The sequence below is a fragment of the Sapajus apella genome, unplaced genomic scaffold (genome assembly GCF_009761245.1).
Source record: "Sapajus apella isolate SASKATOON/1434 unplaced genomic scaffold, GSC_monkey_1.0 scaffold66, whole genome shotgun sequence".
NCBI classification, from domain to species: domain Eukaryota; kingdom Metazoa; phylum Chordata; class Mammalia; order Primates; family Cebidae; genus Sapajus; species Sapajus apella.
In genome coordinates, this window is record NW_022437006.1 from 2,297,231 (window position 1) to 2,318,115 (window position 20,885).

Below are 20,885 nucleotides of genomic sequence, written 5' to 3' on the forward strand. Positions count from 1 at the left end.
TTTGCCTAGTATCATACTTTGCCTTAGGAGATAATAAAATATTTTCAGCGAATACTATAGTGTAGTTTAGAAATACTAAAGTTTGGTAGACACATCTTGAGACAGAGAGTTTAGGGAGTTAATGTTAAGCTCAAGCCCTGTGTTCCTTTGACTCTCTTTGCCTCTTTTTGCTTAATAACTTCTGGAAAGTAGAATTATGAAAAGGATCCAACTATTCTTATCAAGTAGGAACGAGTTATCATTTATTACCTTAATCTGTATGCTAATGCTTTTATAAAATATATAGAACAAGTCCATATATAAGTCTTTATAGTCCATATAATACAGAGAAGTTTTCTGTTCAGAAACATTATCTAGACAGTGTACTAGAACTAATTAGCTAGCTATACTATTTTGACAACATGAGGCCTATCAGTCAAACTTTTGAGTTCTATTTATCTCAAACTTAGTAAAGATTTTGTTAAGGAGGGCAATATTGGCCCATGTTTCTACCTTGGCCCATAAAAACAGAAGCACTATGTGAGGTGTACCTACTCTTTCACTTGTTCATTTGTAGTAAGAGGATGAAAGTTGGATTCGTCCTTTAGAAGCAAACAAGTCACTCTCAACCATGTGGCTAAGTCGATTCAGGACAAAATTTGTAAATTTGACCACATTACATTTATGGACAAAATAGAAAGTCTTATTTAGGCTTTAAAACTAAGTTTTATACCTTAGAACAGTCTTTACCTGAGCTCTTCATTGGGATTATAAGATGCTTTACTGGCTACTACGTACTTAGTAAATTGTTTTCCTTTGGCTATTGGGGTATATGCATGTGTTTGTATGTGTGATACCATGTGTGTTTGTGTTTCTCAGCTGGGAAGCTCAAAGAGAAAAACAGTGTTGGACAGGACACAGATTTCAAAGCTTAAAAACCTGAAATCCTATCAAATTTGATTTTTATATAAAATTAATGCAGTTCCAAAGAACAGGCATTTTTATTCAGGAGCCAATTATCCATACCAAGTTGCCATAATTGCACATTACAGTTTTTGACATAATATTTTGTTTAGCTTAAAAGATAAAATTATAATTATATTTACTTTATAGAAGCCAAGTTTATATATTTGGGACTATGTTTTGACTGTTATATATCTTGAAAGTTGAGTAAGACAGAACCATTTGAGAGAGTCTTGATATCAGTGTAACACTGACATAATACTGTGCATCTGGTCTTGACTCTGGTGCCTCAGTTTAGTCACCAATTCACATTTCTCTTTCTTGGAAAAAAAAAGATGTCCATATTATTTGACTAAAGATATATGATAAGATTTCAGGGTTAAATAGGTTAAGTTTCAATTATTTCTCTGCCACACACATATCTGGGTTAGCTAGTTCATCTAATAACTTTGGTCTCCATTTTCTTTCTATAAAACGGAGAGTATTCACAAAACACAATTCCCTTGAAATTCTAATGTTAAATATTCTGAAGAACAGAAGCATTTTGTAATGTGGTTAGTAGAAGATAAACTTATGTGAACGTATTTGTGGACAAAAATCTGACCTCAACTGATGCACTAGTATAATCTTTACCTGTGCCACTTTGTATTAATATGCAAACATTTCACTGCAGAAATAGTGATGTGTTTTGTTAGGTGGTTGTGCTCCACATCCTGCTCATATATAACAGGATGTTACATAGTATACACAGTGTTACATAGTATATGGCATAGGCTCTTGCACCACTTTTCTAAGATCCCTCAAACTCTCAATCTCAAGACACATCTGGCCCCAACTTGTAAATATTGTGTATCTATAGTGCATTCCCTGCCAACGTTAATATAAGAATTATACATTAACAGAGTCAAGTGCTTAGCATAACTGCCAGAATATTCTGAAATAGGCTGTCATTGAGGCCATAAGGAGAAAAGGTTCAGAACTCCAGGTTCCTGGTTGCTGGCAGAGTACACCAGACGCCCTGGCTGCTTACCTTCCATCTACATGTTCTACTCACATGTACTTCAGTTTTTTTTTTTTTTAAATGAATTCTCCACACTGCAGCTAAAATTATCCTTTGAAAGACAAGTTTAATATTCCCTCTCCTGTTTACAAGCCTTCAAAGGCCTCCCACTGATATCATAGTAAACATTAAAACCCTTATTATGAGTTACAATGACTATGCAAGGCCTTTCTCCCCAGTGCTGGGTGCAATCCTTCTCTGCCCACTCATGAAATATCGGCCATTCAGCCTCTTACAAATACCTTGATCCCTTCAATCACAAACTCTGGCGCAAGGCTGTTCCCTGAGGTTTGAAAGGCTGTTACCATTCTCCTTAGCTGAGTTAATCTCTACTCATTCTTCAAAGTTAGCTCAAGTATCACTATCTAAGGTAGGCCCTCCAAAACTCTTCTATCATCAGACTTAGCCAAAGCCCCCATCAAAACTCTTATACTATGATAGCTCTATTCTTTATAACTCTTCTCAAAGTCACAATTTCACATTTGTATAAAGAGGTGATTTTTATTTCATCTAGTAGACTGTGATGTCCTTGAAGTTAGTGTTTTTTCTTATTATCTTTTTTTTAACATGTACCTTTATCCTATTTTATACATGTATCGAATAAATGTCTTTGTTTCAAAAAATATATTTTGCTCTATATTTGTTCTTATTGATTTGTATTTATACTTGACACATAATTGCACATATTTATGGGATATGGTGTGATGTTTCAATGTATGATCAAATCAGGGTAATTACCATACCTATCACTTTAAACACATCATTTCTTTGTGGTGATAACATTCAGAATCTCTTCTACCTATCTTGAAATATGCACTACACTGAAATATGCACATTGCTATAATCATCCTACTGTGTAAAGAACATCAGAACTTACTCTTTTTGTCTAAATGTAACTTTGTACTCATTAAACAGCCTCTCTGAGTACCCCCTTCCTCCCTACTCTACTCAGCTTCTGATAACCACTATTCTACTCTCTACTTCTATGAAATCAACTTTTTTCCATTCTACATATGCATGAGATCATTCAATGTTTATTTGTGCTGGGCTTATTTTAGCTATCATAATATTTTCCAGGTTCATCCATGTTACCACAAATGACAGGTTTTCATTCTTCTTTATAGCCAAATAGTATTTATGTGACATTTCCTTTATTAATTTATCCGTAGATAGACACTTAGGTTTGTTACATATTGTGGCTATTGTGAACAGTACTGCAATAAACATGGGAATGCAGATATCTCTTTGAAGTACTGATCTCACATCCTTTGATATATACAGATATATACACAGTAATGGGATTGCTGGATCAATACCATATTGAGCAATATGGCAGTCCTACTTTAACTTTTTGTAACCTCCGTACTGTTTTCCATAATAGCTTTGCTAATTTACATTGCTACCAACAGGGCATTAAGCATTCTCTTTCCTCCACATCCTAAGCAGCATTTATTTTGTATCTTGTACAGCCATTTTGCCTGGGGTGAGGTAACATCTCAGTGTGGCATTGATTTGCATTTCTCTAATGATTAGGGATATGGAACATTATTTTTTACATCCCTGTTGGTCATTGGTATGTCTTCTTCTAAGAATTGTCTATTTAGGTCTTTGCCTATTTTTTAATAGTGTTACTTCATTTTTACTATTGAGTTGTTTGAATTCTTTATATATTCTGGATGTTAACCCCTTGTCAGATGCATAGATTGCAAATATTAACACTTACACCCATTTTGTATGTTCTTTCTTAACTCTATTGATTGTTTCCTTTGCTATGCTTAAGACTTTTAGTTTGATTTAATCCAATTTGTCTATTTCTGCTTTTGTTGCTAATTTTTTAGAACTTTTCTTCTTCTTCAAAAAATCTTGCCTAGTCCAATTTCATGAAGCAAGTGCAATGGCATGATCTCAGCTCACTGCAACCTCCACTTTCCGGGTTCAAGCCATTCCCCTGCTTTAGCCTCCCAAGTAGCTGGGATTACAGGCACACACCACCACACCTATTTTAGTAGAGACAAGGTTTCACCATGTTGGCCAGGCTGGTCTCGAACACCTGACCTCAGGTGATATGTCTGCCTTTGCCTCCCAAAGTGCTGGGATTACTAGTGTTTTGTTTTTATCCTACTTATCACCTTGTATTTTGTACATAATGGGCTTTATTCTCTCATCTATGGAGGAAGAGTGACCTTATAACCTCTGTGGCTGGCACTGACGTTTCATAACTTCCAGTGTTTGTGTTACCTTCAAGCTGTGGAGCTCCTAACTGATCTCTTACCAGAGAGTCAGAGGAGAGGAAAATAATCTGTTGCTTACCAGGTAAAATGTGCCTCACAGTCTCAAATCAAATGGAAATATTGTTTGCTCAGTTACATTTCTCAAGAATCTAATTGTTTTTTTGAGAAATGTACAACATGGTCCAAAGCATGTGAGGATAATTTAGGAACTTTAATATAAAGTTTGACTTTGCTTTTTTGGTTCATATATTTAATTTCTGTAACTTAAAAGCAATATTCTAACAAGTATTATGTTTAGGCAAGAAAAGCTTCTAGGGTTTATACAATCCCCAAATTATTTCAGACTTGTTCTAAAGAGGGGCTCAGCCAAGTAACAGGGACTTGGAGTTTCTCAAAAACTACACCCCAAAATGAAAAAAAGCATTGTGGGTAATATTCTGTGTAGTCAGTGCTGTGCTCATAAGGCTAGGATAATTTATAAGCTGCAAAATAAATTTTATATGCACCTCTGATTTCTTATAACCTGGTTGAAGATATAATACAATACCACAAAAATAGTTATCAAATGGTAAATGCAAATACTATCTTGGGTGTAAAGAATAAGTGAGTAAATACAATCAAAAAAATTGCATTTTATAAGTGCAAGTGAGAAATACCAAATTAGTTAGATATGACCAGCAAACCCACTTCCTTGTTGGCTCTTTAGTTTATGCACTGTATCCCTCTAGCGGAGAAAACTCTTTAGCATTGAATGAGCATGTCAGGCCATGTCAAACTGCCGGTGGACCTAATCCTGCAGCCTTAGTTAGTGAGCTACAGAGAAAATGACACAGGAGTATTTTAGAAAAACTTTGCCGTTTAAAGTGAAGTGCCTGAGCCTGATTTCCTCTGTAAGCATTTTGCTGTAGATGCCCAACTTAATGCTTATGTGGCTAACTTACCTCACCTTTTCCTTTATTCTTGGCTTAAATGTTAGTAACCTGATGTAGTAACAGCCTTGAATTCTAGACTAATTCCTCCTTCCACCCCCGCTCTACTCTCTCCTAGCTTAGAATAGCTCACCCTGAACAAAATGGGCTCCTGTTTTTGGGGATGATTCTCCATTGTTCCTTCTCATTTCTACATGCGCAGTGGCTTGGTAGAAAGGCAATGATAGTGAATTAGTCTGTTCACACATTAGTAATAAAGACATAGCCAAGACTGGGCAATTTCTAAAGGAAAGAAGTTTAATTGACTCAGAGGTTCACATGGCTGGGGAGGCCTCATAATCATGGCTGAAGGTTAAAGAGAGAAAAGTCACATCTCACATGGCAGCAGTCAAGAGAGCTTGTGTAGGGGAATTCCCCTTCATAAAACCATGATATCTCATGATACTTATTTACTATCATAAGAACAGCATGGGAAAGACTCACCCCCATGATTCAATTACCTCCCCCTGGGTTCCTCTCACAACATGTGAGAATTATGGGAGCTACAGTTCAAGATGAGATTTGGATGGGACACAGCTAAACCATATCATTTTGCTTCTGACCTCTTCCAAATCTTATGTCCTCATATTTCAACATCAACCATGCCTTCCCAACAGTCCCCCAAAGTCTTAACTCATTTCAGCATTAACTCAAAAGGTGACAGTCCAAAGTTTCATCTGAGATAAGCCAAGTCCCTTCTACCTATGAGCCCTATAGAATCAAAAGCAAGCTAGTTACTTCCTAGATACAACGGGGTTTAGGCATTGAGTAAATGCACCCATTCCAAATGGGAGAAATTGGCCAAAACAAAGGGGCTACAGGCCTCATTCAAGTCCAAAATCCAATGGGGCAGTCAAACTTTAAAGTTCTGAATGATCTCCTTTGACTCCATATCCAAATACATCCAAATTTTGCTGATGTAAGAGGTGGGCACCCACAGCCTTGGGCAGCATTGCCCCTGTGACTTTGCAGGGTAGATCCAGGCTGGTGTTGAGTGTCTGTGGCTTTTCCAGGTGCACAGTACAAACTGTCAGTGGATCTACCTACCATTCTTGGGTCTGATGATGGTGGCCCTCTTCTCATAGTTCCACTAGGCAGTGCCCCAGTGGGGACTCTGTGTGGGGGCTCCCACCCCACATTTTCCTTCTCCATTGCCTTAGTAGAGATTCTCCATGTGGACTACACCCCTGCAGCAGACTTCTGCCTGGACATCCAGGCATTTCCATACGTCTTCTGAAAACTAGGCAGATGTTCCCAAACCTCAGTTCTTGACTTCTGCGCACCTGCAGGCTCAGCACCATGTTGAAGCTGCCAAGGCTTGGGGCTTGTACCCCCTGAAGCCATGGCCCAAACTGTACCTTGGCCCCTTTAGCCATGGCTGGAGGGGCTTGGATGTAGGGTACCAAGTTCCAAAGATGCATCTAGCAGGGGAGTCCTATGCCAAGCACAGGAAGCCATTTTTTTTCCTCCTAGGCCTTCAGGCCTGTGAAGGGAGGGGCTGCCCTGAAGACCTCTGACATACTAGGAGATACTTTCCCCATTGTCTTGATGATTAGCATTTGGCTCCGCATTACTCTTGCAGATTTGTGCAGCCAGCTGGAATTTTCTCTGCAGAAAATGGGAGAAAATTTCTACTGCATATTCGGGTTGCAAATTTTTTTAACTTTCATGTTCTGCTTCCTCTTGAACACTTTGCTGCTTAGAAATTTCTTCCACCAGATGGCCTAAATCATCTCTCTAAGTTCAAAGTTCCACAAATCTCTAGGGCGGGGAAAGACACTGCTAGTCTCTTTGTTAAACCGTAGTAAGAGTCTCCTCTGCTCCAGTTCCCAACAAGTTCCTCATCTCAATTTAAAGCTACCTTAACTTGGAGTTCATTGTCCAAATCATTAACAGCACTTTAGCCAAAGTCATTCAACTAGTCTCTAGGAAGTTCCAAACATTCCCACATTTTCCTATTTTTTCCTGATTCCTCCAAATTGTTCCAACCTCTACCTGTTACCTGGTTCCAAAGTTGCTTCTACATTTTTGGGTATCTTTACAGCAAAACCCCACTCTACTGGTATCAGTTTACTATACTAGCCTGTTCTCATGCTGCTAATAAAAGCATACCTGAGACTGGGTAACTTACAGAGGAAAGAGGTTTAATTGACTCACAGATCCAAATGGCTTGAAGGCCTCACAATAATGGCTGAAGGTGAATGAGGAACAAAATCTCATCTTACAAGACAGCATGAGAGAGCACTCTTGTAGGGGAACTCCCCTTTATAAAACCATCAGATGTCATAAGATTTATTCACTATCATGAGAACAGCACAGAAAGGACTCACCCCCATGACTGAATTATCTCCCCACATGCCCTTCCCACAGCACATGGGAATTATGGGAGCGATTTGAGTAGAGACATAGCCAAACCATATCAGATAGCCTTTGTTCTGGACTTTTAAAAATTTTGTATACTTGTGTAGCTAACAAATTTGGAAGACAGAAATAGTGTCTCCCTCAGGAACAGTGGGCAGGTTTATTGCCCAGTATAATAAATACAATGTCTCTCGCTGAGACAAAGGTAGGGTAAGTTTACTGGCAGCCTATTATAACAGATCCAGATTCTCTAAGCTTGAGATTCCCCAGCTGTGATGAACTCACAGTGTGTACCATATCTGACTGGGCTGCTCTGCATTACCTCTATGGAACTTGGGAACAAGGAGAATGGATGCAAACATGAATGTCAAGCTGCCTGTAGCACTGTGAGAAATAAAGGTCTATGTCTCTGACCTAGGAGTCTTGTATTTTTCTGCTGGGACCTATGAAACTGACAGGCTAACATGTCACCTTGCAAACAGGATAAAAACATGGATTGTTCACAGTATTGACACTATTCTACTCTGCAATTCTCCTAGTAGCAGCAATCTCTGCTTCCTAAAGGCCTTTTGTTGTACTCCCTGCCTACATCTTATAATTAACAGTTTTAGAGGTCAAGGTATCTTGTATTATACCACTATGCCTATGCCCTAAGAAATCTGTGATTTGACCAAAGCCTATCCCTGAGGCAGTTCATTTTGCTGGTCCTTTAGTTACCTTGCTTCTACCTTTCACTTTTAGATGCAATCAGATTGATCACTTTCTCTCTGCTGGTAGGTAATTTAAATTAAAATGATGTTACATTATGCATAGCCCCACCTAGCTTATATATTGGCCAAAGCAGTGTGTTTTAATGATAAAATGTCTTCAGGCACATGAGAAATGTGAATTATATTCTACACTGGAAAAGAGAAAAATAGCTATTTTTCTAGTTAGTTTCATTTCCTATTGTAAGGCTGGCACAGTAAATGCTAAAAATAAAATTCCAATAAATAAATGAAAAAGAATCAATAACGTTTTAATCATTAACAACTACTTTTTAATTTTGTTAAAAACATGAAATCTAATATCTTTATACATTACAGTATTAACTATAGGTACTTTGATGTACAGCAGAACTCTAGGGATTTTTCATTTCATATGACTGAAATTCTATACCCACTGAACACCAACTCCCTGTTTCTCCCTCCCGCAAGTACCTGACAACCATCATGTTACTTTCTGTTTCTATGAATTTGACCACTTTAGAAACCTTGTAAATGAGGAATCATGCAGTATTTATCCTCCTGTGACTGGATTATTTCATTTAGCATTACGTTCTCAAAGTTCAACCATATTGTAGCATGTGAGAGAATTTCATTCTTGAAAGACTGAATAGTATTTCACTGTGTGTATATATCACAATTTCTTTATTCATCTGTTGATGAAAATTTAGGTTGCTTCAATTTTTTGGCTATTGTGAATAATGCTGCAATAAACATGGGTGAACAAATATCCCTTGGAGATACTGTTTTCAATTATTTTGGATATACACCCAGAAGTGAGATGGCTTAATCATATAGTAATTCTAATGAGTAATTTTTAAGTGAACAATAATTTTTTTTCAATTTAATTAAATTCATGGGAGTTGGCAGGATCAAGAAGATTCTTTCGCATAATTAAGTGAGGCATGCCTACATCTTTTTCTGAGAGATCTATTTCTTCCTTGCAGAGAGAACCCCATGCCAGCTGTTTAGCTCCAGTAAGGAGACAGTACTTTACACTTTCTTCTCTGTGTCATATTCTTTCAGTTGCAAAGTGCTCAGCTAGTTTGAGACTTCTTACTTCCTGAGAATCTTTCACCTAGCCTTTTCACCTGAACTATTTCTTCCATGCTAACTCACTCTCTCATATAGTGAAATAGAAACCCATATCTAAAACCCCTTCATCTTTCCCTGAAACTAGACTACAAATTTGCTGAGTCAATGGAAGTGATGATCACCTTTGGCAGAATCCTAGCATCCATTATAATTGAATTGACTTAGAGGATCAATATCATTTGTGCATATAATTTTTTATTCTAAAATTAATCTCTGGTCTTTTCCTCTATAAATCTCCATGTTTACTATGTTTATTATGAGTTTAGGAAATTTGCTTCTTAAACTTTGCCCATATTTACATGATAGGTATTTAACTGATTATTAAAATTAGAAATGATCAAGTCAAATTCCCCTTAGTGAAGGCAATAGCAAATCCACCTGCTCCTCCTTCATCCTGTTGGATGACACTATTCCTAAATCTTTCTTTTGCTTATCATCTCATTTTTACACCTCATTTCCAGGAGTTTATAGAAACACTTAAACTTTTTTTTTTTTTTTGAGACAGAGTTTCGCTCTTGTTACCCAGGCTGGAGCGCAATGGCATGATCTCGGCTCACCGCAACCTCCGCCTCCTGGGTTCAGGGTTCAGGGTTCAGGCAATTCTCCTGCCTCAGCCTCCTGAGTAGCTGGGATTACAGGCACGTGCCACCATGCCCAGCTAATTTTCTGTATTTTTAGTAGAGACAGGGTTTCACCATGTTGACCAGGATCGTCTCGATCTCTTGACCTCGTGATCCACCCGCCTCAGCCTCCCAAAGTGCTGGGATTACAGGCGTGAGCCACCGCGCCCGGCTGACACTTAAACTTTTTCATGTGGTTTCAAATATTCTAGTTTGAAAATTTTATTTTAAAAGCCAGCAGCTTTTGACAATGAGAATGCTTGCAGAATGTTGTACAGGAGAGTTTCTTAAAGTACCCAAAGAAGCCAACCCAGATCATCACACAAAAGACAATTCACTTGCAGTCTTTTAGGCAATTAAGGGAATCTGGATATGAATATTTCTGGGTGCCAGAATGATAGGTTCACTAGCACTATCGTGGATAAGGTCACTGATAATTACATATTCTGTTCATGGTTCATTTTTTAGGGGGCCTTATAAGCATATCTGGTAACTGTTACGCCCCATCAGTCATTTTTATTCTTTTTAGCCTTCCTAAACTTATTACATCTGCCACAAATATTAATATGCCTAAAGTATAACTGGCAATGAGTGCCAGGATGCATTTGATGTTTGAGAAATAATGAAATGTCACTTCCATTATAGAACAATGTGGAGATTTAATGGAGATATGCAGAGTTATTTGCATTACTATTCCACTGTAATAATGTTGCTTGCAGTCATAGCTGACAAAAATATCACTGAATGTTAATTCAGATGAACTTTAAAGGTAGCCACATGGGGACTGACCTAAAACAAAAGCTTCTGGTCTTTGCCGTGAAAAAAGCTTGCCCTTAATGGTATCATTAGAAGTTTGTCCTAGCCTCTTGGGTTCAAAGTTGGAAAGGTGTATAAGAAAAGTAGACAGAGCTACTTTTCTTGCACATGCATGAATGCCTACAGAGCTAATGGTTTGCTTCAAACTGAAGATACGACCATGGCCTTCTAAGTCAGTACAAGTCTAAGCAACGAGAAAACCAACTGGGATGTTAATTAGACTAAAATATAGAATGTACTCACAGAGCCTGGGCTTTGTGTGAAACCCCCCAAATACATGTGCCAGTAGGTAACTTTAAATATAAAAGGAGCAAGGTCGGGAGTGACGCCAGCTGGATGGCAGAGTAGAAGATACCAGTCTTTGGCTCTCCATAAAAACAATTATACAACTTTCCTGGAATGCAAATAGCTCTTAGAGACCTTAGGAGTATAGTTAAGAAGCTGCAGCAACGCAAGAGAGCAAAAAATGCAGGCACAGTTCAGTGCTGAGGTGAACCTTTCTGAACCATGAATTCTCCTTGAAGGGAAAAGGGGAGCAGGGTGAGTGATCAGCTTCCCTAGACTTTTGGGGCATGGCCTGAAACAATGGCTTCAGTTTCACCCCAACCAGATTGCTGCAGAGATCAGTGTAACTGAAATGCCCAGACATGGTTAAGAATAGTATCAGCCATGCAGCAGGTACAAGATGCAACTGTGTCTCCTGGGCTGGGTTATCACTCTCACTCCTCCAGTCTTTGCAACCACGTGCACGCCTGAGCCTTCACACCACAAATGTTCTGTGCATACCTGTGGTCTAGACTCTGAGCACTCCACAAGCACCTGCACCTCAGAAACTAGGGCATACCAGTACCTCAGACATTAAAGTCACCACTGCAGTGGTTATGCTCACCTCCTAAATCCCAGAGCCATGATTGTGCCACATGGGTCTGTGATCCAGAACCCAACACCGTGGTCACTATGAGTGACTGACCACAGCTTGCATATCACTAAAATAGACACATCAGATCCCTGACATTGGTACTACTGATCCTCACCACATACAATGGAGTATTATTCATCCTTAAAAATAGAAGGAAATCCTGCTATTTATGACAACATGGATGAACTAAGTGAATAAGACCAATGTAGAAAGACAAATACTGTATGATTACATTTATATGTTGATATAATTTGGTTCTGTATCCCCACCCAAATCTCTCCTCAAATTGTAAATCCCATAATCCCCATGTGTCATGGGAGGGATCTGGCGGGAGGTAATTTAATCATGGGGGCTGATACCCTCATGCAGTTCTCATGATATTAAGTTCTCACAAGATCTGATGCCTTTATAAGGGGGCTTTCCTCTCTTCTTCTCTGTGCTTCTCTTTGTTGCCACTATGTGAAGAAGGACATATTTGCTTTCCCATCCACCAGGTTTGTAAGTTTCCTGAGGCCTCCCTAGCCATGCAGAACTGTGAGTCAATTAAACCTCTTTCCTTTATAAATTACCCAGCATTGGGTATGTCTTTATTAACAGAGTGAGAATGGACTAATACAGTAAATTGGCACCAGGTAGCAGGGCGCTGCTGTTAAAGATACTCAAACATGTGGAAGCAACTTTGGAACTGTGTATTGGGCAGAGATTGCAACAGTTTGAAGGGCTCAGAAGAAGACAAGAAAATAAGAGAAAGTTTGGAACTGCCTAGACAATTGTTGAATGGCTTTGACCAAAAAGCTGATAGTGATATGGAACAACAAAGTCAGGGCTGGGTGGTCTCAGGTGGAGATGAGGAACTTGTTGGGAAATGGAGCAAAGGTGACTCTTGTTAGGCTTTAGCGAAGAGACTGGTGGCATTTTGCCCCTGCCCTAGACCTCTGTGAAACTTTGAACTTAAGAGAGATGATTTAGGTCATCTGGCAGAAGACACTTATTTTTCTTTTTTAAAAAATTATACTTTAATTTCTGGGATACATGTACACAATGTGCAGGTTTGTTACATAGGTATACATGTGCCATGGTGGTTTGCTGCACCCATCAACTCGTCATCTTCATTAGCTATTTCTCATAATGCTATCCCTCCCCTTGACCCCTACCCACTGACAGACCCCAGTGTATAATGTTTCCTTCCCTTTGCCCATATGTTCTCATTGTTCAACTCCCACTTATGAGTGAGAAGGGATGTTGAAGGGATTTTACTGAAGTGATTTAATATGAAGAGATGTTACTGAAGAACTTTTCTGCATCCATTGAGATAATCATGTGGTTTTTGTCTTTAGTTTTGTTTATATGATGAATTACATTGATTGATTTGCATATGTTGAAGCAACCTTGCATCCTGGGGATGAAGCCAACTTGATTAAGGTAGATCAGCTTTTTGATGTGCTGCTGGATCCTGTTTGCTAGTATTTTATTGAGAATTTTTGCATCAATGTTTATCAGGGATGTTGGCCTGAAGTTTTCTTTTTTTGTTGTTGTATCTCTGCCAGGTTTTGCTAATGATGCTGGCCTCCTACAATAAATTAGTAAGTTAGTGAGGATTGCCTCCTTTTCAATTGTTTGAAATTGTTTCAGTAGAAATATTACCAGCTCCTCTTTGCATCTTTGGTAAAATTCAGCTATAAATTCGTGGAGTCATGGGATTTTTTTTTTTTTTTTGGTTGGTAGGCTATATATAACTGCCTCAATTTCAGAACTCATCATTGGTCTATTTAGGAATCCAATTTCTTTCTGGTTCAGTCTTGGGCCCTTCCAAGACTGGGTGTGCATCCAGAGGTTTATCCATTTTTTCTAGATTTTCTAGTTTATGTGCTTAGAGTTGTTCATAGTATTCTCCGATGGTTGTTTGTATTTCTGTGTGGTCAGCGGTTACAGCCCCCATATCACTCTTGATGGTGTCTGTTTGATTCTTTTTTCTTCTTTAATAGTCTAGCTAGCAGTCTATTTTATCAATTTTTTCAAAAAAAAAACAGCTCCTGGATTTGTTGATTTTTTGAAGGGTTTTTTTGTGTCTCTGTCTTCTTCAGTTCCACCCTGATCTTGGTTATTTCTTGTCTTCTACTAGTTTTGGGGTTTGTTTACCCTTGGTTCTCTAGTTCTTTTAGTTGTGGTATTAAAATGTCGATTTGCACTCTATCTTTTTGATGTGGGAATTTAGTGTATAAATTTCCCTCTTAGTGCTTTAGTTGCGTCATAGAGATTCAGGTATATTGTCTCTTTGTTCTCATTAGTTTCAAATAGCTTCTTGATTTCTGCCTTAATTTCATGATTTATCCAGAAGTCATTCAGCAGAAGGTTGTTCAATACCATGTAGTTGTGTGGTTTGGGATGTGTTTCTTAATCTTGAGTTGTAATATGACTGGACTGTGATCTGAGAGACTGTTATAATTTCAGTTCTTTTGCATTTGTTGAGGAAAGTTTTACTTCCAATTGTGTGATCAATTTTAGAGTCAGTGCCATGTGGCAATGAGAATAATGTATATTCTGTTGATTTTGGGTGTAGAGTTCTGTAGATACTAGGTCCACTTGATTCAGAACTGAGTTCATGTCCTGTGGTTCTCTTTCCTTTGAAATTGCCAGTCTGTGTGAAACACTTTGATGGCCTGGAACTAGCAATGATTTGAGGACTACAGTTTAAGAAACACCGGTCTAGGGTTTAAGTTAGGTTTTATGTTTGTGAATTCCACTGTACAATCAATTTACTTTATTTTTAGATAATTTATGGTTAACAAATGTTTGTGCCAATTATGAAACTTAAAAATATGCAGCAAACACACCTAATAAAGGAAAAAGCAGGCAATTTATTCATAATTTTTCTTATTTACTGGGACTGAAAACTGGAATCTGACACCCATTTGACAACCAAGTATAAAAATCAAAACTTTTGACTCTTTAAAAACTGACAAATAACATTGTATGTGTTTATCATGTATGACATATTGTTTTGAAGCATATATGCATTATGGAATAGTTTAACTAATTACCAAATATATTGGCTCGCATGGCTATAATTTTCGTGCTGAGATCTTCAGCTTATAGAGCAGACATTTTATCTGCAGTGCTTAAAATATTTAACTTTAGATAGGGTCATATTCTCCTGTGCTGTTATTTGTTTATTTCTTCCCTAGACACAGTTTGGCTTCTCCATGAAGTATGTTACCATCTTGTGCCTTAAAGTCAGGGTTTGGGATCTCTCGTCTCTATTATGTGCATACATTATTTGTGAACATCAAAGTTTTGGATGTATCAGTAATGTGTGTGTGTGTTTCAGTACTCTGTGTGTGTGTGTGTGTGTGTGTTTGTGTGTGTGCATGTGTCTATATATGTAGAGTGATAGAGAGAGAATAGAAATTATATCAGTGCCCATATCTAAAATAACCAGCTTCACTTTAATGCAAATTGGCAGCTACCACATCCTGGAAGAAAATATTTACATTGTCAGTGATTTTCATTTTTATAACAAAGTTGCAAAAACTCTGAACTACCTCAAAACAAAGCTTTTGTTGTTGCTTATTTTTACTTAGCAGCACAGAAAGTAAGTTGGTACAATACAAACTCATATAAATCAGTGAAAACTATCATTGTAGGGCTTTGTAGATGTAAGTGCTATCATATTTCTTTTCATTTCTTCATCTTAATGTTCAGAAAAGCTAGCAGTAGCTGATATTCTAGGGCAGCCTGACAAGGCAAGGGAGATTGTTGAAAGTTTTAGTCAAGCATGAGAATACCTTTTAGTTTGAAACCTGATGATAGGCAAAGCTGGTGAGCAACTCCAAATTAGAGTCCTAGTGATGTAATCTAAAATGCAGGAAACATGCAACTAATTATTAACATGATACAAAGATTATGCAAAGAGAAGCTGGCCACATCAAAGCACTCAGAAAACTAACCTATCTAGCCTTTTGCATAAGATGCAGTGGTGTGAACAAAGTTCACCCAAAGGCATGCATAATGGGTGGCATAGATGGAACTCCATTTTAAATCCCTAATATCATATGAAGTCATTATTCCTGCACTCTTTAATCAATAATCCTATTCAAGTTAAGATTAAGTCACTTAGTTATTCTTTCCTATATCCTTTAAAATTGCTATCATTTAGAGACCCACTCCAAAACCATATGCATGTTTGTATATACCAGTATGGTTTGAAAACCTTGGAAGAAGAGGGTAGTGGAAGATCTTGAGGCTGGGATTTAGCTAGGAGCAAGGGCCTTCAGGATACTAGCACTAGACTGGTTGGAGTCTCTGGCTTTGACACTTTGGTTCACAATGTTCATTTCTACCCTCAAATTCCACCAACAGTATGGCAGTTTCTTATTCATCTATACTCTAGGCTTATAATTCCATGATTCCCAAAGCATTCACCTCCCTTCTATCATAGTTAATTATGTTCAAAGCCACACTCTGCACCTTGTCACTACTAGCAAGTATTTTATTTTTTAAAGGAATGAACTAACCTACTCACAGTCATAGTGCTTCCTTACTCCAGTTTTGAATCCAACATAACCTGTGATCTTAGCTATTCTTTCACCTCTCAACACTTTAGATTTCTGCCCTTTATTCTAACATGAACCACACGGTCCATCATTCCAACCAGTCTAGTGATAATATTCTGAAGGCTCTTGCTTCTACCTAAATACCAATCTAACTGTCTGCCTCTGTCCTCCTGTTCCCAGCTTTCAAATGTCACTGTAGAAAAAGCCCACATTTATCAACACTGGAAATATTGCAAATACATTATTTCCCATTTTAGCTCAGCTCTGCCCTTAGTAATGCTTGGCAATGAATGTGTTTATGTGTCCCAAGAAGTTGCTTCTGCCATTGCTTGGAAAAATATTTCAAATACTCATCATTCTCTGCAATTCCTAATCCCAGTATATTGCTTCCCCAATATATCCAAAATGAATACATCATTATTATCTTATAGTTACAAATTTATCCTTAAAATCATCTTTACATTTTGACAAATCATTATTCTTCCACTGCCACTATGCTTCTTGAAAGAGGATTCTAATCTATCACTTGTTTTATATCTTGCATTCACATTTAACCTCCTGTAACTTGAATCTAAATCTAAGTCAAGCTGCAGTTTCATGGCCATGATGTCATAGAGGAATTCAGCTTCCTTTGTAGGTGGTAGTGGCTATAGCCATGACTTTCTAGTTGAGGCAGATCAAGCTTGTGGTATGCAGCAGTTTCCTCACTAGGTCACTTTTCAGTAGTGTTCTTATTTCTAGAAGTTTGTCTTAAAGCCTGGTTCCCAACCTCTCAATATTTACATGGACTTTCCAGAATCATTTAAATTAATTTCCCATTGTTTAAATAGCCAGAGTCAACTTTTCTCTCTTAAAATTAGGACACTTTGCTCATAATATTATTTCTAAAAAAAACTCTATCTTTTAAAATAATATTTTTAAAGAAGCAAATTCACAGGGCACTTACTGGTTCTAATACCTTTTTTTCTCACTTCCCTTGATTTCAGGAAGATAATCTTTCTAAAACATAAATTTGACTATATGACTCTCCTTGAAGACTTCCTCTTTGCTTTCAGGATACCATCAAAACAACTTGCTTTTATATTTAAAACTCTTCAAGAGATGGCTTCTACCTAGTCTCTACCCACCTTTTACAATATTGTCAACTGTCCACCCGTCTCCACTGTTACTGATGTTCTTGAATTTTGCTAAAATGTATTCTTCTAACTCTCTAGGCTTTTGTGCATTTAGTCACAGGTGTCTGGAAGGATGCTCCACCCTTCTTCCTTCTGGCTAACTCTTTTTGTTCCAAAGTTGGCCAGTATTTTTACTTTCACCGAGTGGTTCAAAATATCTGAGCACCACGTCCTACCTCTGACCCCTACTTTTATCCCTCTCTAGATTAAGTTTCCTTCAGCTCTACTCTATTGTAGCACTTATTTGTTACACAACATTTCTACCTTTCTGTATTTCTTCTCTAGATCATCCTGATAGGTGCAGCAAACCACCATGTACTGATGTAACAAAGCTGCACATTCTGTACATGCCCCTAGAACTTAAATAACAATTAAAATTTTCAAATGCAGGAAATGTATATTTTCAGATCTGTTCTCTCACCATCTATTTTTACATCTGTCCAACAATAGGTAATCAATAAATATCAACAAAATAATATTAATTTATCCCTTTAAGATACCATTGACCTAATGGCTAGATGTCTATCCAATGCTAATAAAGATTTTTGATAGATTTTTCATCTTCTGAATTTTACAGACTGAAATAGCCTGGATAAAAGTCCCATCATGGGGGTTATTTAAGTTGTTAAGCTGAGGCTATAATGTGGCTTCGCTAAATATGAGTATGTGTCCTTTTCATATTTATTATGTTTTACCTACAAAACTCTTCATTTGTCTAGAATTGTTTTTCTAATTATGACACTGTAAAGGGAACTCAGGCACCATTTTGATAAAAATAATTGATTCAGGGGCTTGGCTGTCACATTTGGGTCTTTGGGATCACTTCATGATCCTAATGTCAACAAGATGACTAAATTATATCTGCAACAATTTTTAAGTCAGTGATTCTATAGAATGAATTTTTTAAAACTCTTAAGATGTCATTTTTTTTTTAATTTTTTCCAATCAGTTTTATTAACATGGGGGTCTAAATAGATTTCAAAATAAAGATCATTTATACAACGGGACTATTTTAATGTTTACAATAAATCTCGATTGCAGACATGTATGGCTAATTGGTAGTACTGAGAAACAGTACAGTAATGGCAGTTTTTCCAATTGGTGTGTAGTCCTCTAATTATATATTAAATTGCTGTCAAACCAGTAAGACTGCATTTATGCATCCATCATTTTCAGGATTGTTCGTAACCTGGGCATAGTTTCCCCAAATAACTTTGCCTCCTTGCGTCACAAGGCCCAATTCGCTCACATTTACCTCAATGACAGTACCTTTGGTAATAACACCCAAAGTTGTATACAGTGGGGACAAGGGATTCTTCTTTACACCAAGTATTGGTAGGCAAAATGTGGCTTTCAGTTCAGGATGTGTCCCATGGGCTTTCTTGAAACGTAAGCCCGGCCTTATGAATCTTTCATATTTAGGTGGTTTTCTTGTAAAGCCATCTCCAACAAAGCATGCTTTAGTAACCATCCTCTTCCATGCCTTCTTCTTTCTCTTTCCTGTTCGAATAACTTTTAATACTTCTGTTTCTTCCTGAGCACGGACTTTAGGCAGAGGGACTTCCCATTTTCCCGCCTTCTCTTTTCTTTTCTGTTTAATCATATTGGAAAGTACTTTAGCTCGAGATTGTCTTTCTCTGTCCAGCAGATAGGCCGGTACTGCTCCTTGTGGAGTCTTCTCATTATTCTTTTGTTTGGTGTTTCTCTTTTCATGCATCTTGATAGTCTTTTTCATTTGTATTTTTTCAGCGTGGCGCTGTTTATAGTAAAGCTTAGCTTTCACACCAATCATTTTCTTTGCCTTCTTTGAACGTTCATGAGCCTCTCGACTTTCCTTCTTTCTCTTTTTCTCATGGTAATCCAAACGGTATACATAGCGTTTGTGATGTAATTAAATATATTGGTTCTGTGGCATGGTGACAGCCGCCACGAGAGGCCCCTGGAGCGTAAAAATGCTCTTAATTTTCGGGTCTCTCAAGATGCCATTTTCTTTCAGCTATTTGATTTGATAGATTACTACATCTTCTTTCCATAAAGAAGAAGATATAGAAATACTTTTTATTAATGTGTTTAAGCTAAATGGTTAATTAATCCTACCATATTCTACAATTAAAAAATAAAAACTTCTAAGTCACAAGGTATCCTTTAAATTGATATTGGTTGTAGGAAGGCCCTCTTAAATCTGCATTTTAGATTTAACAAGCAGAATATTTAATTAGAAGTGACTTTAAGGAGGAGAAAGGAAAGGAAAGAAGCAGACAGAGAAGGTGACCTGTAATGCACACCCAAAGAGTGACTTGGCTGTCCCATGGGTAGTCCTGGAGCTAGACATCACAGCATTGTTCCAAGTTAAGCTGAGATGACCAGGCTTTTATAGTCTCACATACATCAGTCATTGAATATAGTCCAATGTGGGAAGAAGCTTGACCTTGGGTAAGGAAGCTGTCTGAAACAAGGTGACCCCTCCAGGGCTGCTATCCAAAGGCTGTATAGGCAGCCAGAGCAGAAAGCTTTTCTATGAAGGGAGATCTGGGTGTCCACACAGCCTTTACCAGTCTGGACTTCTGACTTTGCTCTCTGAGATACTGTCTCTCCATGGCCCTGTCTCCGTTTCACAATATCCCAGGCTGCAAAGCTAAGAGGAATTCAACCCTGTATGATCTCAGCAGATTATTTTTATAGGGAATATGAAGAGTATATGTTTACATAGACAGTTGGAAAGGGGAATATTTGGACATGTATCATTTCCTCAGAGGTCCTTCATGGTAGTAAATAGGCATTTCTATAAAGATGCACTTTTGAATGTAGATGGAGAGTTATTGTTTTCCTCATATGAGATTTTCCCAGAGAAGACTAACCTGTTTATTTCCTTGGTATATTAAAGCTTCAGTTCCCTCCTTACTCCAGAGAACCATCTGTTTAACAGACTAGCTCAATAATCTACCAGACCAGGAATCTTGCAGTTAACAATGCAGTATTGTGTTAGTTTGTCTCTTATTATTTATTTCTTATTCGCTGTGCAAAGAGTGAGCCAATTTTCATCTTTCATTTTAATAACCACAGTTCATATGAAATCAGAATAAAAAAGATAAAATTAATCATACTCCTTTTGTTTGGTATCCAGTTTTGTGGCCAAAAAAAAACTTATTTAAGAAAATTTAAATAAAAGCAAATTTATATTTTGAGAGGGCAAAGATTTATTTCAAAGGGCTCAATTGTTTAGTCAGACATTGGGTGAATTCAATTCATAAAACAATTCCTTCTAAACACCAAATAGCAATAGTTATTTTGCAAGAACATGACCAAATAAAAAGATAAATATAATTAAAATTAGAATTATTGTCTATAGTGGCAAGAAGGATAAGGATCAAGAACAGAGAT

General features: G+C 37.5%; 1 pseudogene; it reads right to left on the reverse strand.

The window, feature by feature from the left end:
- Positions 1–18,572: 18,572 nt before the first annotated feature.
- On the reverse strand, positions 18,573–19,434 carry LOC116530415 (annotated as a pseudogene).
- Between the last annotated feature and the right edge of the window lie 1,451 nt (positions 19,435–20,885).